Below are 15,594 nucleotides of genomic sequence, written 5' to 3'. Positions count from 1 at the left end.
GGAAATAAATCCAAGAAAGAAATCTCCAGATAAACTGAGTGGTTATGAGGGACAAACACTAGAATGGAAGAAAAATGGTTTGCAAATGAAATTCAAGATTCGTTATTTAAGGCCAAGGAAAAGAGAGCAAGCCAAAGGACAGCACAAGGAAAGAACGCTAAGAACAATAAAAATCAAGGGAAGGCAAATAATAAAATAATAATAAAAAACACTAGAAAGTGGTTGTGCTTTACAGTGTGAAAACATCATGTGAAAAGACATGTAGCTTTGTATGGGGCTGCTGAATCACAACCTGAACCTCTGATTGATCACCTGAGGCAAGCAATGAGTCAGCCACAGGAGCACAGGTGAAGGCAATTCACCTGTGCTGCAGGAAGGGGTGGAGCCTGGCTCCACCTCTCCTAGACCATTTAAGAGCTGACTGCCAGGATAGAAGGATCTCTTCTAGAGATCTACTCCACTGGAGTCTACTTTATGAGCCCAGGATAGGGTGAGTGTCTTTCTTTTCCTACTCTGCTATAATAATTACATCTGCCAAGGTCCTAGATGTACTATACCATCTGTATATTCATTGATTGTACAGGTTTTCAAATGAGAAGTAGAAAACCTCTGAAATCAGCTTTTGATATCAGAAGATATAAAGAAATTATACTAGTCTAAAAAACAATGTACGTAAATCTTTTAGGATTACTTGGTTTTAGCATGAAGACATTCTGTGTAGAAATTTTATACTGAAAATCCTGATTGAGAACAACATCAGAATAAAGCTTAGTCAGTAATGAGAGTAAATTTCAAAGGTGATTAATAGAACTCAGACACTTGGTAGATGTTTGATATGATAGACCAAAATGTTTTATAAAGCAGACCAACACTGTAAAAAAACTTTTATTTACAGTTTTTAACGTTCTCAGGACTGGAATATGAACAGCATGAAATGTATCTCCTTGCTTTTTCTCTTATCACTACTAACATCCAGAGAAAAATTAGATACAAATCCAAATATTCTTGGTATTATAGACACAATTGAGAGAAAAAGGTTCATACTATTTTCTTTGCAAAATCAAGGGCTCAAATTTATGAGGAAGACCCAAAATGGTGAAAGAAAAAAATGCTTAATAAGGTAGAACAGCTTAACAATTTCAACAACTCTCTAGTGATCCATGGAAACATCATAAAGGAGATATTATCAAGGCAAGAAAATTTACAGATCATATTCACTTATTTTAAAAATAGATAAAATCAAAAGTACCAGTAAAGACTCTTGCCAACCCTGAAGCTTTTCAACTCAAATATGTTGATACATATGACTGAGTATTTAGAAACGTTTTTGTAGGGAAAAAAAAAAAAAATTGCTTGGAATATATAGTCAGTATTCCAAATATAGAAAAAAATATTTAAAAGTCAAGTTCTAAAATCAGTATAATTTCCTGGAAAGAAGTTTTTTCTCTTCAAAATGAATTTCCAAAGCTTTTAAAAGGCTCTGTGACATGAATGGTATTTCTTCTTTTTGAAACTGAGATATTCAGATTCTGTTTTTAGGGAATGCTTGTTGAAACTCATGAAAATATTTGATCCACTATATCAAAATTAATAATTAAACATGAACATACAACCAATTACCTAATGTTAAGGAATATCTTGGTTGTAGTTTATTACTGAGAGTCATCCTTCTTTCATTAATTTAACAAAATATCAGTATTAATCAAAGAAATATGCTGATATATTCAAATCACAAACATTTATTACTCCTAATCAAGTCAAAAGATGTCTCTAACATGTCCCTATATTCCTCTTTTTGAATTGCTGAATGTGTATTGGAACAGCAAAAAAAAAAATGCAGGGTCTGCCAAAGGATGCTAAATGAATATTTTCTCATTGAAATCTAACTCTTGTGAAACTACATTAAGCTACAGTTTATTAAAATTAATTTTGTTTTTCTTGTGCCATGCTAACAAAATCCTAATCTAAAACACTTTATCTAAGAAACTAAGAACACAGTGTAAGCTGCAGTCTTTCAGATTTCTGAGACAAAACTTTCATTCTGCTGGTTGCAAAACAGAGGTTATACAAGTAAGGAAAAAAAAATAAAATGAGTTCCAATTCAGGCATAGAAAATTGAAGAGCTTATACTATATTATAAACTTTTTTCTCTACCATGATATTTAACTACTTCTTTGATAATCTATTTTTTCAAAGATTAAAAAACTTATTTTTTCACCAACATCAAAGCTGAGATTCCCTTTTATCCTTTCTTAATTATTAGTATTGTTGCAGCCTGTTCACAGTAAGTACATGAGACTCTCGTTCTTAAGGTTTTCTACCTCCACAGAGTTAGAAGGAAAACAAAACAAAAAATGTTGACTACAATAAAAAGTGGCAAAAAATATCTAGATAATCATGAAAAGAAGAATGAAGATGGCAGGTCTGAAGGTCAGTTAGCATGACAGAGACAATGTGTATGACAGTAGAGTGCTAAGAGAACTTAAGACAAATACATGCAAAACCTTTTTCTGTCATTTATCAACACGATATACTGTTAGCTCATGTTCTTCAAAGTTATGAAAATTACTTCTGAAATGTGAGTGAAAACATGACACTGGAAGTTCTAAAAATAGTTCTAGTTTTTTCCTTCCAGTTCAGGATAGAAAATAAAAAATGTTAACTTGGAACATGGCTAAATGAATTGTCTTAGAAATCAGATTTTGCACTTCAAGTCTCAAAACTTGCTTAAACTTCAGACTTGGAAAATATGCAGTCCTTTTTTAAATTATATTCTTTTATTTCTAGTTCTAAAAATTTTTGTGATGATGGTTACTGGGTTTAGTTGTTACTGAGCAAGCTTTTAGGCTTTCATGGGATTTACCTAGTCTTTACTCAAAGGCTACTGGGTTTCACTGTAGCAGTGATTTCACTTCAGTAGCTGGCAAACTGATCCCAGTTCACATAGTTTAAAAATTACTCTGACAGCTTTATATTAATAAATATTCACAAAAAGTTCTCCATGTATATAGCACAAAACAGCCATCATGTCCCATTACTTGCACAATAGTGCCCACTGGCACAGTGAGATACACTGTATGTTTAACAACTTGGTTGTTGCGCATTCTTTCACTAATCAGCTGGATTTTAAAAGGCTCACACGGTGTTGCTATACAGAAGAGCTTTATCTTCCAGCAGGCTTATCCTCCCAGTTAGCTTTTACCCGTTTTCTAAGTCTCTACCCCTTTGAAAGGTTTAGAGAAAACACTTGAAAGAGTTGTTTTTCAAAGATGGCGTAATTAAGATAAATGCTGCTAGAGTCTGATTCTCTCCTCGTATTTCCCGTGTTATGCACCATCACATTCAGCTTTCTCTCATCCAATTTCGAGGAAGAAAGAGAGATTGAGTGAGAAAAGAAGGAAGGAAAACAAATGATAAAATAATAATCTTCCATTTAATTGCTTCCCAGTAATACAGTTTTACCATCTTCTCTGAATAAGCAGGCTGACAAAGAGGATTCAGCATTAAAAATGCATTCCTAGCACTCTTAATTCATACAATAATTGAGAGAAATTTTAGAAGGCCATTAAAATAGATGCCTAATTCAAACTGAGTTTCAGAGTGAACTAAGGGAACCGAATCTCAATAAATACTCTGCTTATACAAAATGTTGCTCATCTCTGCAGCCATCCCTGTTCATCCTCAGTCTTATATATAATTCTTTTCTGAGCATGTGCAATACAGATTATCTTGCCCTTTCCTTAGGTTGAATGGGTTCTAGATGAAGTGATTCATCTACAAATTATATCAGTGTACAGTCTACTGATTTCCATGTAGCTCTATGCAAGTATAATGTGTTATGAAAATTCTCATGTGAAGTTCTCTATCGTTCTAGGTAAAGTGCTCCACAGTTATACTTTCTATGCTATTTTTAAAACTCATATTTTCACAGATACCAAGCAGATATTAAGTAAAAAAAACAATGTGATAAAAAAAAAAATTCTCCACCATTGATCCTTTTCACTGCCCCTTGGCTTTCTAGTCAATTAGACTACATCAATGATACTTAGGTAGGATTTGTTTCAGCCAGGGCTGACACATGAGCAATGTGCAATTATGTGAAGTGCATGATTAAGTGTGCTAGATTCTGTAATGACTCTGTGTTATGCAAAAAATAAAATAGGTCATGCTGACTGTAGCCTGCTATTTGGCACTGTGTCATCCCTGCCACCTGCTCATTCACTGGCAGGACAGAATAAGACTTGTTCCAGCAAATGGATGTCCAGAAGCTCAATCATTCAGTTAGTCAAGAGGGCAGAAGAGAACGAACACTCCTGGAAAAACTGCCCCAGAGGGAAGATCCTGCACAACTACCAGGGCTTGACAGCCAGTCATTCCATCTTTCGTCCCGTCTTCTCCTTCTACAGAGTTTCTGTACGTCTGGTTGGCCTTGTGTAGTCTGGAAAATAATATATTTGAATACTTGACTAGGTTCAGAATAATAGTGCTGGAAAGCAGTATTTTTAACTGCTCATTGGCTAATTTTCAGGTCACAATTCCAAAGAATGTGATAACTTGACTTAGTAGTGGCATGGGATCTTTAAAGAAGGATATGTAGCAGAGACACTGCTTTCTAAATAGAATTTATAACTTAATATTAACATTGTGTACTCAGGTATACACCATCTCATGTTGAATATTTGAAGAGGATGGAAATAAATCCTATGACCAAGAAAAAGTTCTAAAAAACAAATGCTGACTTTTAAAATGTCATTCCTTCTGGAATTTGTATTCCTTTAAGAAACCACAGTATGATCTAAACAAATTGCTGCAATTATGGCTCTGATTCAGAAAAGCACTTCAGCAAATATTAACATAAGCATGACTTGGCATGTATACTCTTGAGTGCTGGATTATGATGCTGTAACTGAAGATAGAACCCCTTTTTATTTGATACACAGTAAAAGTAAAATTCTCAGAAGTCAGTTCAACAAATAAGTCACCTTTGGCAAGTATGCATTCAGTATCATTGTCTACTATGCAACTGAGTGCACAAAAGTTTTTCCCAGCTTTTCTTTCACTGATCATGAAATAGTCCAGTTATACAGATGAATACTATTTTATCAATTGAATATTAGCAATTATGGATGTAATCTCTAGCAGAGATTTTGAAAGCACAGTAAATGTTTATGACAGAAATACAGCAAAAAAAATATTGGAGATAAATGTCCAAAGTTTGGGTGTCTATGTTGAGGCCCTCAAGCTACTCTCAGCTTTGTTCTATCACAGAATGTTGTTTCCCCAACTTGACTTTTAAACTTCTGTATTTTGACAGCACTGTGAGATAAAGGTCTTCTCTGAATCATTAACTTTCAACATTCTACTCTCTGCTCTTATATTTAAAGTTTAAGGATTAATGTGGCAGGAAAACCACAGTCACACCATGATTTATGGCTAGTCTTTCAATTTTGAGTAGGTCCTGAGGTCTGAGAGAATTTTCATAACTAATATTGAACATTGAGAGTATATAAATAAAATACGTAGGGAACAAGAATGTAAATGTCATGCACTGCCTTGCATTCGAGGTTGCACAGGAGACATGAATTAATGCAGACTGTGGATCAGATGCAAATGACACATTGTATGGTATTATATCACTTCCTGTTCCTGTGCTGAAAATACAAATTATTATAGCTAATGTACCATGAATACTATAACTGTTTACTGCAAAGTTCTGTCTGTCATCTGTCTCTTTTTTACCATTTTTATGAGACGATCAATAAAACTTGTCATGTTTTCCCTTTTTATGGATCATAGAGTTCTTAACAAATATTCAGTGAACTATAGATTAATGGACAAACTGGGGAGTATTAGCTTTTACTCACCTTGAGTGCCTGTGAACAATAAGACTTTAAAATACAACTTTGCAGAGATTTAATTCTAGATTGTGAAATCTATAAGGAATTTTAGATACTTCTCAGCATCATCAGTTATTCATCTCAAAGTGCTCTTGTCCATGAAATTTGCAGTTAAAAACAAATGTAAAACAGAATTCTAGGCTTTTTATACGTTAAGTCAGATTTTCTCATTACACTTCAATCAATGCAGAAATGCAGCTGGGATCCATCTAAACATAAATTTTATTTAGCTAAAAAGATTATGCTTTTCCAATTATGTGATAAAACATTATTTTTTAAAATCTAGTTGCAGATGAAATGAGGTTACTGTGGTCTGCCTTGAGCCAAGACAAACTGTTATTCATAACTAAGGTTTTCTTTCATTATTTATGATTTTCTTCCTTAAATCAATCCACATACATGCGATCTTGATTAACCTCCACATTTATGTTCCCAGCAAAGGTTGCAATATTTTCTTTGTAAGACTTTTAACGTTTTAACTCTAGCTATTGATGAAGATAAGTTCTAGCACTTCTTAGACAGGTTATAAGTTTATATATGACAAAATAGGAAAGGTTACTTATCTTTCTAGAACTTATAAAAACCTCAGACTCTATTTCTTGTAGCACTGCTTTTTCTGTGCATCATTTTTAATATATTTTTTTGTTTCTTCCATCACTAGTTTATAAACCCATATTTGATCATATTAATGTGTGTATGGCTGTACCTAAAATGTCATAGGACAAGACTCTCTTTACAGCTTATTTCTTTGTATCATCCAACGTCATAAAGTTTAATTCACTTTTTAAAATTTTTATGATTATTTTCAAATTTTTATGCAAGTAGCTGGCTTCCTCATTCTTTTTCAGTAAAGCTGCAGTATAGAGACACCTGCTGGGAAGTGAATGAATGGAAACAAATGCAAATATTCATCCTAGTAGTAATAATAAAAAAAGAAATAATAGCATTATTCTTTTCAAAGCTTTTAATTTAACCTTATCTTTACTTGGTGTTTTTCATTTTTACAAAAACCATACTAATGATACAGAAAAATTACAGGCAGGGATATTCAATTTCAACATTCTATCTGACTAATTTTAACAGAACCTTAAACAGTCCATGTGATTTCACCCCATTTCATGTATTTTGCCCTTTCACTATTAATCGCGTAGAATTCTTGTGCTTGGACCACAAGTAGGTACTGCCTTGTGACAAATTCTGTGCATAACTTTTAGAAATGTATTATTTCAGAAAATCTAATGTTAAATATAATTACTGTATGTAGCAACTGAATAAATAGACTGTAACAAAATAAAAACTAAAATACATATTATTGACATATTACTGAAATCACATTACACTGTGTGTTCACACAAATGAATGGTCAATGTTTAGTTTTATTTTAATCTTGTATTGAAACTTTCTTTTCACATTAGATTATAATCCTCTATTCATCATCTTATGCAACAAAGACTTCATTAGTCTCAAAAGCCAGGCTAATATACATGTTTAATAACTATAATTATTTCATAATGCCTTTCCTTCTAAAACATATTAGGTAGGTTGCTCCAAAAGTAATACTTTCTATTTATTTCCATGGAAACTACGAGAGATATAAAGAGTATCTGTTGCAGAGATATGCTATTTGATAGAGCAAATTCTCAGCTATAAAACAATTAAAGCTTTTCAACATAGTCACAATCATTAGCCTATTAGTGTGAATGAGCTCTAGCTGTTAACCCCAATATAACTGCCTATCCTAACAGGACTCCTTCTTTAGTTCCAACACCACATTTTAACTCTGGTCTGAAAAATTCTCATCTGAAATGATTTTAATAATAGTAATTCACCCAATAAGGATTGGATATTACTTCTCCTGAATCAGCTCCATGAGCAGTAGGTGTTAATGAGTTACTGAAATAAATTAGTGGAATAAGCCCTGGAGTGAGTGTTTATTCAGCCTGAAGTATGCTTCTGAATTGATGTGGATATTTCTTGCATCTGTATTGATGCTTTCTTATATATCTTCTAGGTTATTACATCTATGTATGAAATACTCTACCAATCAGACTGATTAATTCCTCAATCCTGGACTGCAAACATGAAAACTGAAAGGTAAGTGAAATTCTTGTCCATAATAACAGCATACAGAGTAGAATTGTGTTCTAAGAAGGCAACAGTGAATCAAAGTAAGATTGAGAGCTCTCAGCTGAAATAACTTGATTGAGGTCAAAGTCTTTGAATTACTTAGTAGGTTGTTTTGTTCATAAACTATATACTGGTTTATTATCTAATCTTTTGGAGAGTATGAAAACTGCATTTTTCTTAAATGTGAGATAAAGGGGTTTGAGTTGTTTTCTTATTGCACCAACACATTATGATTAAAACTAGATTTTATTTAGAGTCATAGAATCATAGTATGGCCTGGGTTGAAAAGGACCACAATGTTCATCTAGTTTCAACCTCCCTGCTATGTGCAGGGTCAGGAATCACTAGACCAGGCTGCCGAGAGCTACATTCAGCCTGGTTTTGAATGTCTCCAGGGTATAATAAGCATAGTAGTTTAAGCATAATAGTTTTTTTTTTAGGTTCAAAATATTGAATGTAATTCACAAAATTCTTGTCTTTTTAGAAAAAAAAAAAAATCTGACACATTTTTTCCAAAGCCATCACAATCTTTTCTGAATCAATCAAAAGGTGTTTATTATAGCTATTGGCAGTTTTCCACAATACTATCCCCTTTTTATTGTCTTCATTACAGCATTTAATATAGTATTGTACATATATCTTGTCATTTACAAGTGGAAAAAAAAAAACCTAGGGTCACTGGAAGACTTCATTTATTATGAGAAGATTTGTACCTATGAACTGAATACTGAGGTATAACCTTCTAATAAATGAATTTTCTTTTTGAAATAAGAATGAAATGTTTGTTTCGTTTATCAGGCAAAAGTGAAAAGAAATTGTAACCAAACTTAGTAAAGAGAGTGATAGACTTGGTTTCATCAGGATTAAGATTTCAGATTTTATGAATAACTAGTTAAATGGAGAGTGTTTTATTTTTATCTCAGTCCTGTGAGAATCCTTTCCATAGAACTGTGTATGTGTGGATTTCTGTATGTGGATGGTGGAAGTACAACATGAATGATCCTGGACTGTAAAAGAGGCACAAAGTATAAAATTCTCAAAATGTTCAGGAGGGCCATAGTAAGACTGTTAGTTTATTTAGATTCTTCAAACAACCATGCACCATTTTAGTCAAAGTTTTTATAATGCAGGTAAAGTGAAATGTTGTTCATAAGTGTGTAGCTATAGCTTTACACACACTCATGTATTTGACTTGAGCTTACCCATTCTGCTTACCAGTGGGATGAATTTAATGCAATTGTATTCATCTAAAATGTAACGAAACCAGAATATTTATTCTTATATCACTGGATTTCCATTTGCAGTAGCATTATTGATTATGATTAATTCTTGCATTGAAGTAAAAAGAAACTAGGCACAATAATTATTGATTTGAAGTAAAAATATTTTTTCAGCACAAAGAATGAGAAAGATCAAATCAATAGAATACTTACTTTACTTTCTCTAGGAACTGAAAAGATAATGCTGGACTATAGTTTCAAGCATGACTATACATCAGTCCTCTTCTGCACTGGTATATTAGACTAGTTTTATTGTATGTATAAATAAAACACGTGTTCTTAGGATCTTCATTTGGAATAGTTCAAAATAATCCCTTATTAATCTTTTCAATACTTCCAGCTCTTACCAAGTTCAGCAGCAGGAAACAGAATTACTGGTGAAAAACCAAGATTGTTCCCTAAGTCAATATAAACGTAATAATACAAATGCTTTGCACATTTCTCAGATCTCTAGGAAAGATCTCAGAAGAAGAAAAATAGAAAAAAAAAATAATCTTTATTAGTAGTAGTTCCTTATTCTATATGAATATAACAATTAGGAAATCCCGAGACTCAAAGCAGGATACAAGATAATATTGGGACTCTGATCGCTTTTCTTTTAAGACAATTGCAAGTTAAGAATTCATGATTTGCTTAGGGGGTTTGCTTCTCTTTTTATCTGAAGGAAAAGAGATACAGTTTCCTGCCCTGAATAAAAGTGCACCTAGAAGAGTGCATATGCTACATGCTTTAAAAACAGAATATTTTGTTCCTTTTTTTGTGTTATTTTCTTTCAAATGGCAACTATATCTTGGTAGATCACACTTCTGGTACACGTTTTTAAGCATATTAACATATGCTTCTTTTGTTATCTTAAAATGTTTATAAGTATATATTGGTCTACACGCTCTATCCTTGAGTTAATAGACTATGTTCTATCGCTCAGTAAGGATTTATAAAACATATATTCGTTCTGACATAAGAGTGGCACTCATCAGATTCAGGATGTCTTACAGAAATGTATCCCTCTGGATATCTTTTACTTAGGGGAAACCCATAAATATAAATTTGAGTCTACCATTTTGAAACATTTCACAGAACCAAATTATAAGGGACAGGAAGAGATTTTAGAAAACTTTCACATATATTTAATATTCATTTCTATTAAATCAAAAGTATTGGGTGTTATTGCAATGAAATATTTCTTTGTTTCAAAATCAGAATTAGTCTAGCAGTCAGTTGTGGAAGAGATTTTTTTCTTTTTTTTTTTTTTTTTTCTTAGCAGCTTCTATTAAGCAGTTGTGCCAGTACCACCTATGCTAACTATGTTTACACTGCAATTCCAGTCAGGACTGTAGAATGTGTTGACATACTTAGTTAACAATCTGAGCTCAGATAATGATATCTCTAGCAGCAGATTTACTTAGGTGACTAGCCAAATCCAGTTTATGACTGGATGTATGTGCTATTGTCACTTCTATCTATTTCAACCTAGGGAGACCTACTAATCAAGCAATATATGTCTGTGTCCATTAGTTTTGGAAGTTATATAGATGCATGATTATTAAGCATACATTTATATATGACATATATAACTAAAAGTATTAGGAATATTTTTATTATATTATAACATGTAGTAATATCCTTTAAAATTGAGTATGTCAAGACTATACACAGTTAAAAGAATAGCAACATGCTGTCAAATATCCATCAGGTCATAGAACAGGTATGTTGCCACACAGATATAGCTCGTAACATATAACTATAATGTTGTCTCTCTTTGGTATTGAAAGATGTTTTTAATTCTACACATGCTAGACTTTTTGAGGCTTCTGCAACAGGGATGTTATTAGGACAGTCACAGACTAACGTTTTTAAGTAGTTTTTGTTGAATCTAATGATTTGTGACAGCAAAGTATAGTGAGGGCATATTTTAAATTGTAGAGTTTCATTTACAAATTGCAAATAGTGCAGGGGGAAGTTTTTTATTTTCTGGTTATCTGCAGCTCTGCTATTCATAATGCCATTCCTGTAATATTAGCAATGGTGATAATTAACACAAAACAAAATCTCCCATAACTCAATAATGGAAAAAGAATCAATGTGGTATTGGCACTTTCCAGTTTAGCAGGAAGATCTTTAGTTCTGCAGGAGAAAAATAAAAAAAAAATAGTTGGAAGTCACTAGTACTATGTTGGATGGAAGAAAGAGATGAATTTATGTAGAAAGATCCAGTTGAATTCCTGAGTGGACTATCTGAACTCAGAATAATTTTACCAGGGCTAATTCAAAATTAATGCCTCCTATTTTTTTTTGTTGTTGTTGGCCCATGAATTCAGAGGTCAATGTTGGTGGTATGGAAGTAGAGGTTGAACCTTTCTGACAGTATTTCACCAAATATTGTTACCATGCAACAGATGTGAGCAATGAAGCAGTCTGACAAAATGGTGTCTGATATGGAAATCCGTATGAAGCAAAGGTGTGGAACTGAATTTCTTCATGTGGAAAAAATGGCACCCATTCACATTCATGGAAACTGCTGAACATTTATGGGCACCAAACAGTGAATGTGTGTACAGTGAGGTAGTGGGTGATGCTTTTTATCAGTGGTGACAGTGATAGTGGGTCACCTCCACTGGTGCACATTTTTAGGAGCACAGCATGCTGGCTTATGTTCATTGCTGACAAAAATACACATCTAATGGTTAAAAATGAGTATCTTGTAGTTGAGAACTTGCTCTACCAAATAGTGTTATTGTGCTCTTTGTATCTGTTGTAGTTTCCATGGAAATAAATAGAAGACATTACTTTTGGAGCAACCTATGTAGTAGCATAAAAATTTAGACCATCTATAGTGAGTAACAGTTGACTGCATAAATATTCTTCAGTTATTTTCTCTCCTGTCGTCACTTCCCAAATAGTCTAAAGTGATCTACATAGAGACAGTGTGGACACTGCAGAGGTATCCAAGCATTACATGTTAAATTAGCTACCAATTAAAGGATAGTCTAATTATGTCCCCAAGTACTCAGATTTGGTGAGGCTACATCTCGGATACTGTATTCAGTTTTGGGTCTCTCACTACAGGAAAGACATCAAGGTCCTGGAGCATATCCAGGTCAGTGCAATGAAGATGCTGAGGAGACTGGAACACAAGTCTTATGAGGAGGGGCTGAGGGAACGTCCTTATGTTGTACCAGGGAAGGTTCAGGTTGGATACTAGGGGAAAAAAAAGAGTGGTCAGGTGCTGAAATGGGCTGCCTACGGAGGTTGTTGAATTACTGCCCCTGAAGGTGTTCAAGAAACATGTAGAGACATGATTTTGCAGGGAAATATTGGTAGTAGGTAGACGATTGGACTAGATGATCTTGGAAGTCTTTTCCAACCTTGCTAATTCTACGTCTCTATGCTTCATCTGGTGCAAGTGCTTTCCAACAGAAGAAATTGCTTAGTCCGGGACATGTGGCTAAAATACGTTTACTTAATACCTAAGATTTTGTTGGTTTTTGAATTTTTTGAATTTTTGGAGGTTTGAATTTTGAATGTTTCCTCAGAAGACTTGTTCTTTGAGGATTTAATGACTTTTGAACATCCGTGGACCAACTTTTTTGCTAATTTTGACACTGAAATTCTCTTCATTCTGGACTTACAAGAATCTCAGGCAGGGGAGCCTTTCAGAAGTTATTTCAGTCATGGAGTGATCTCAAGCCACATAAAAGGTAACAGCCCAGCTGGCAGCCTTTCGTTCTGTTTGGTAGCCACTCCATGAAAGAAAACTTGAACTCTGGTAACTTCAATTTTCAATCAGAAGGACATCTTGTTCAAAACGCTGGTCTTGGAGGAAGCACCACCTGGTAGTGCAGTGCGTATCTCCAAAGGGACCTCTGGCTTGTTGATGGACCTATTTTTTTTGGAACCACTCACATTCCTTCTATGAAGATAGCTCATTTGATGACAATTCAGTCTATTTAACTGTTTGTTCAACCGCATATATTGTGATTAGAAGTAACACTTAAAAAAATATATATATGATAGAATTAGATATCATAATAGGGGTAAGTATAAATGTAAGAAAAGGTCTCTTATGAGGTTATAATTTAGTTAATATTCTAAAATGCTGCTAGATTGTCAGAAACAGGAAAAAAATCAACTGAAATTAGGCCATAACTGTGTGCTCCTTTTGGAGGAAACTAGGATCTTTTCAACAGTTTGGATCCATCTCAGCTGTAATTCTAATAGCTGAAGGTGTCACAATGTAAGCTGAGCTTGAATAAATCTAATAAAAAAGACTCAAACCAGTTACAGAAAGAAGTGTCAACAAGATGTGCTGTCAGGTTGCCTCTTAGGCCTTGCTCTTAATTCCTCTGCTACTTTGAGTTTCATGGTCAATTATAGAAATCCAAAATTGGTCGGACAGTTTGACTCCGAGAGAGATAAATGTGCAAACGAATCAAGTTCTGTAGAAACAGCACAAGAAAACAGTGGTTCGTAATTTCTGATCCAATCAGACCTTAAATCTTCCTATGCAGGTTTAATTTTGTTTTAACTTGAAAACAATTGATGTTTCTTGCCTAAATTCACTGCAATAACAAAGGTTAGTAGGGCTGGAACAGTTGTTACACTCTGATATTTAAGCTTGACTGAGGAAATGAGTATATTTAGAAACTCATCTTAGAAATTCTGTAATATGGTTGTAGCTTATAATGACAAATCAAATACACAAGAAATAAGATTCTTTATGTAAACAGATCTGAGATAAATTATCTAATAAATTGTTACTAGAAAGAATTTTGTAGCAATGTATTTTTCATATGTTTGTTTTTTTATTTTTATAATTTCATAAAATGATAATTTATGGTAGAGACTAAAACAAGGAAAATATATGGGTTGGAAGATTAGTCATTTTTTTTTCTGGACATTATCAAATTGTGCTTTTCATCACTGTTCAGAATTATGTCCAGGGTTAGGGAAGGATGAATAATATGAAGAATAACTGCCAGAGTAAAACCAAGTGCTCAAACACTTCATTTCTCATTAATCTATTTTTCAAATATAGCTAAAACTACTTAGTTAACAGTTTTAAAGCTATCGCTTCTGTCTGTATTTATATCATTGAAAATGAAGATTTTATTCATTTAATTATTTTATGATCTACGTAGGTATTCTAATTCTATTTTCAGAATGTAAGGTGATAGAGTTTTTTTTTCCTGCAGTTGTGTTGATCTGAAGGAACATGTATGTCACCAAGGGCTAACATCCACAAGCTGTTTACATGAACAAGAACAATTATATCATAGTGCCTTTTTTTTTTTTTCAGACAAGATACAGTTCAGTGACAGTGTTCTACATAGAATTATCAAGAAGAGTGAAATGGATTTCACTTTTTTTTTACCTTCTTCAAAAACTTGCTAGCAACAACAATAACTAAGGGACTCTTCTAGAGTTTTACATAAAAATTTAGTCTCAATTAATTAATCAAACTGCCTCTGTGGTCAGTGGAGAGAGAGGTAGGCACTTTCAGAAGGCTACTGCTGCTTTCCTAAAATGTGTCAAATATTCTGGGATTAATATTCTCTTTATCCTTTAGCTCAAGAACTGCACGTCTAACTTATAAATTGGCTAAAGACAAATGAGATAAAACATATTCCCAAACCATATTTCTGCAAAATAGTAATAAGAGTTTCAGAGCTGTGAGAAGAGCTTTAGTGTTACTGTCCAAGTAGATAACTGCCAAAGGCAGATAGAAATCTAAATATAACATGTAACACATTACTGTCCAGAGCCTATTCTGAACTGGGGTATATTTGTAATAAAAGTCCTTTAAAGCAAAAAAAAAATTATAACTAAATTATAACTTTATCTCTTCACTAGGCATTTAGTAACATGCTCCCTTTTAATCTAAAAATTCATTAGATAATGACCAGTATTTGGACAAACATTTGTGACACTGTAGCAGCCAAACATTAAACATCTCCAAGTTAAAAAAAAAAAAAAAAGTGGGAGATTAGCTAAGCAAAACAAGGATAATAAAAAATAAAAGGCTTTCTAAATTACTGTTGCCTGTGTCATTACATTTCATATTGTGCATGGAATCTAAATACATTGCTTTGTTCTGCATGACAAGCAGAAGTGAGCATTCATACATTACTCAGCCACTTAATTAAGAGCCTGGGATATTTGCAGTTAGCAGAAACTAATAAGGGAGTCACATTTAAATTCAAATCACTCCTCAGGGTAGCTGTCTGCAGCATAAGCAAAGCTTACTGGCTAGATGTTCCTCTAAAGGCTCAGCTGAAATCCTAGTTTTACTG

General features: G+C 33.4%; 1 long non-coding RNA gene across 2 annotated transcripts in view; it reads right to left on the bottom strand.

Annotated features, from left to right (window-relative positions):
- The window catches only part of LOC116216676 (uncharacterized), a 92,406-nt gene that overhangs the window by 14,066 nt on the left and 62,746 nt on the right, over positions 1 to 15,594 (bottom strand). Inside the window, exon 5 of one of the 2 annotated variants that reach the window (XR_014883611.1) lies at positions 834 to 4,438. The exons of the other annotated variant lie outside the window; for it this stretch is intronic. This is a non-coding gene — a long non-coding RNA (uncharacterized LOC116216676). Of the gene's footprint in view, positions 1 to 833; positions 4,439 to 15,594 lie in introns of those variants that run through there. 2 annotated transcript variants of the gene reach the window in all.

Source organism: Meleagris gallopavo, chromosome 5, assembly GCF_905368555.1.
Source record: "Meleagris gallopavo chromosome 5, MGAL_WU_HG_1.1, whole genome shotgun sequence".
NCBI lineage: Eukaryota > Metazoa > Chordata > Aves > Galliformes > Phasianidae > Meleagris > Meleagris gallopavo.
Note: the sequence above shows the minus strand (reverse complement) of the source record. Positions and strands in the feature narration are given on the sequence as shown.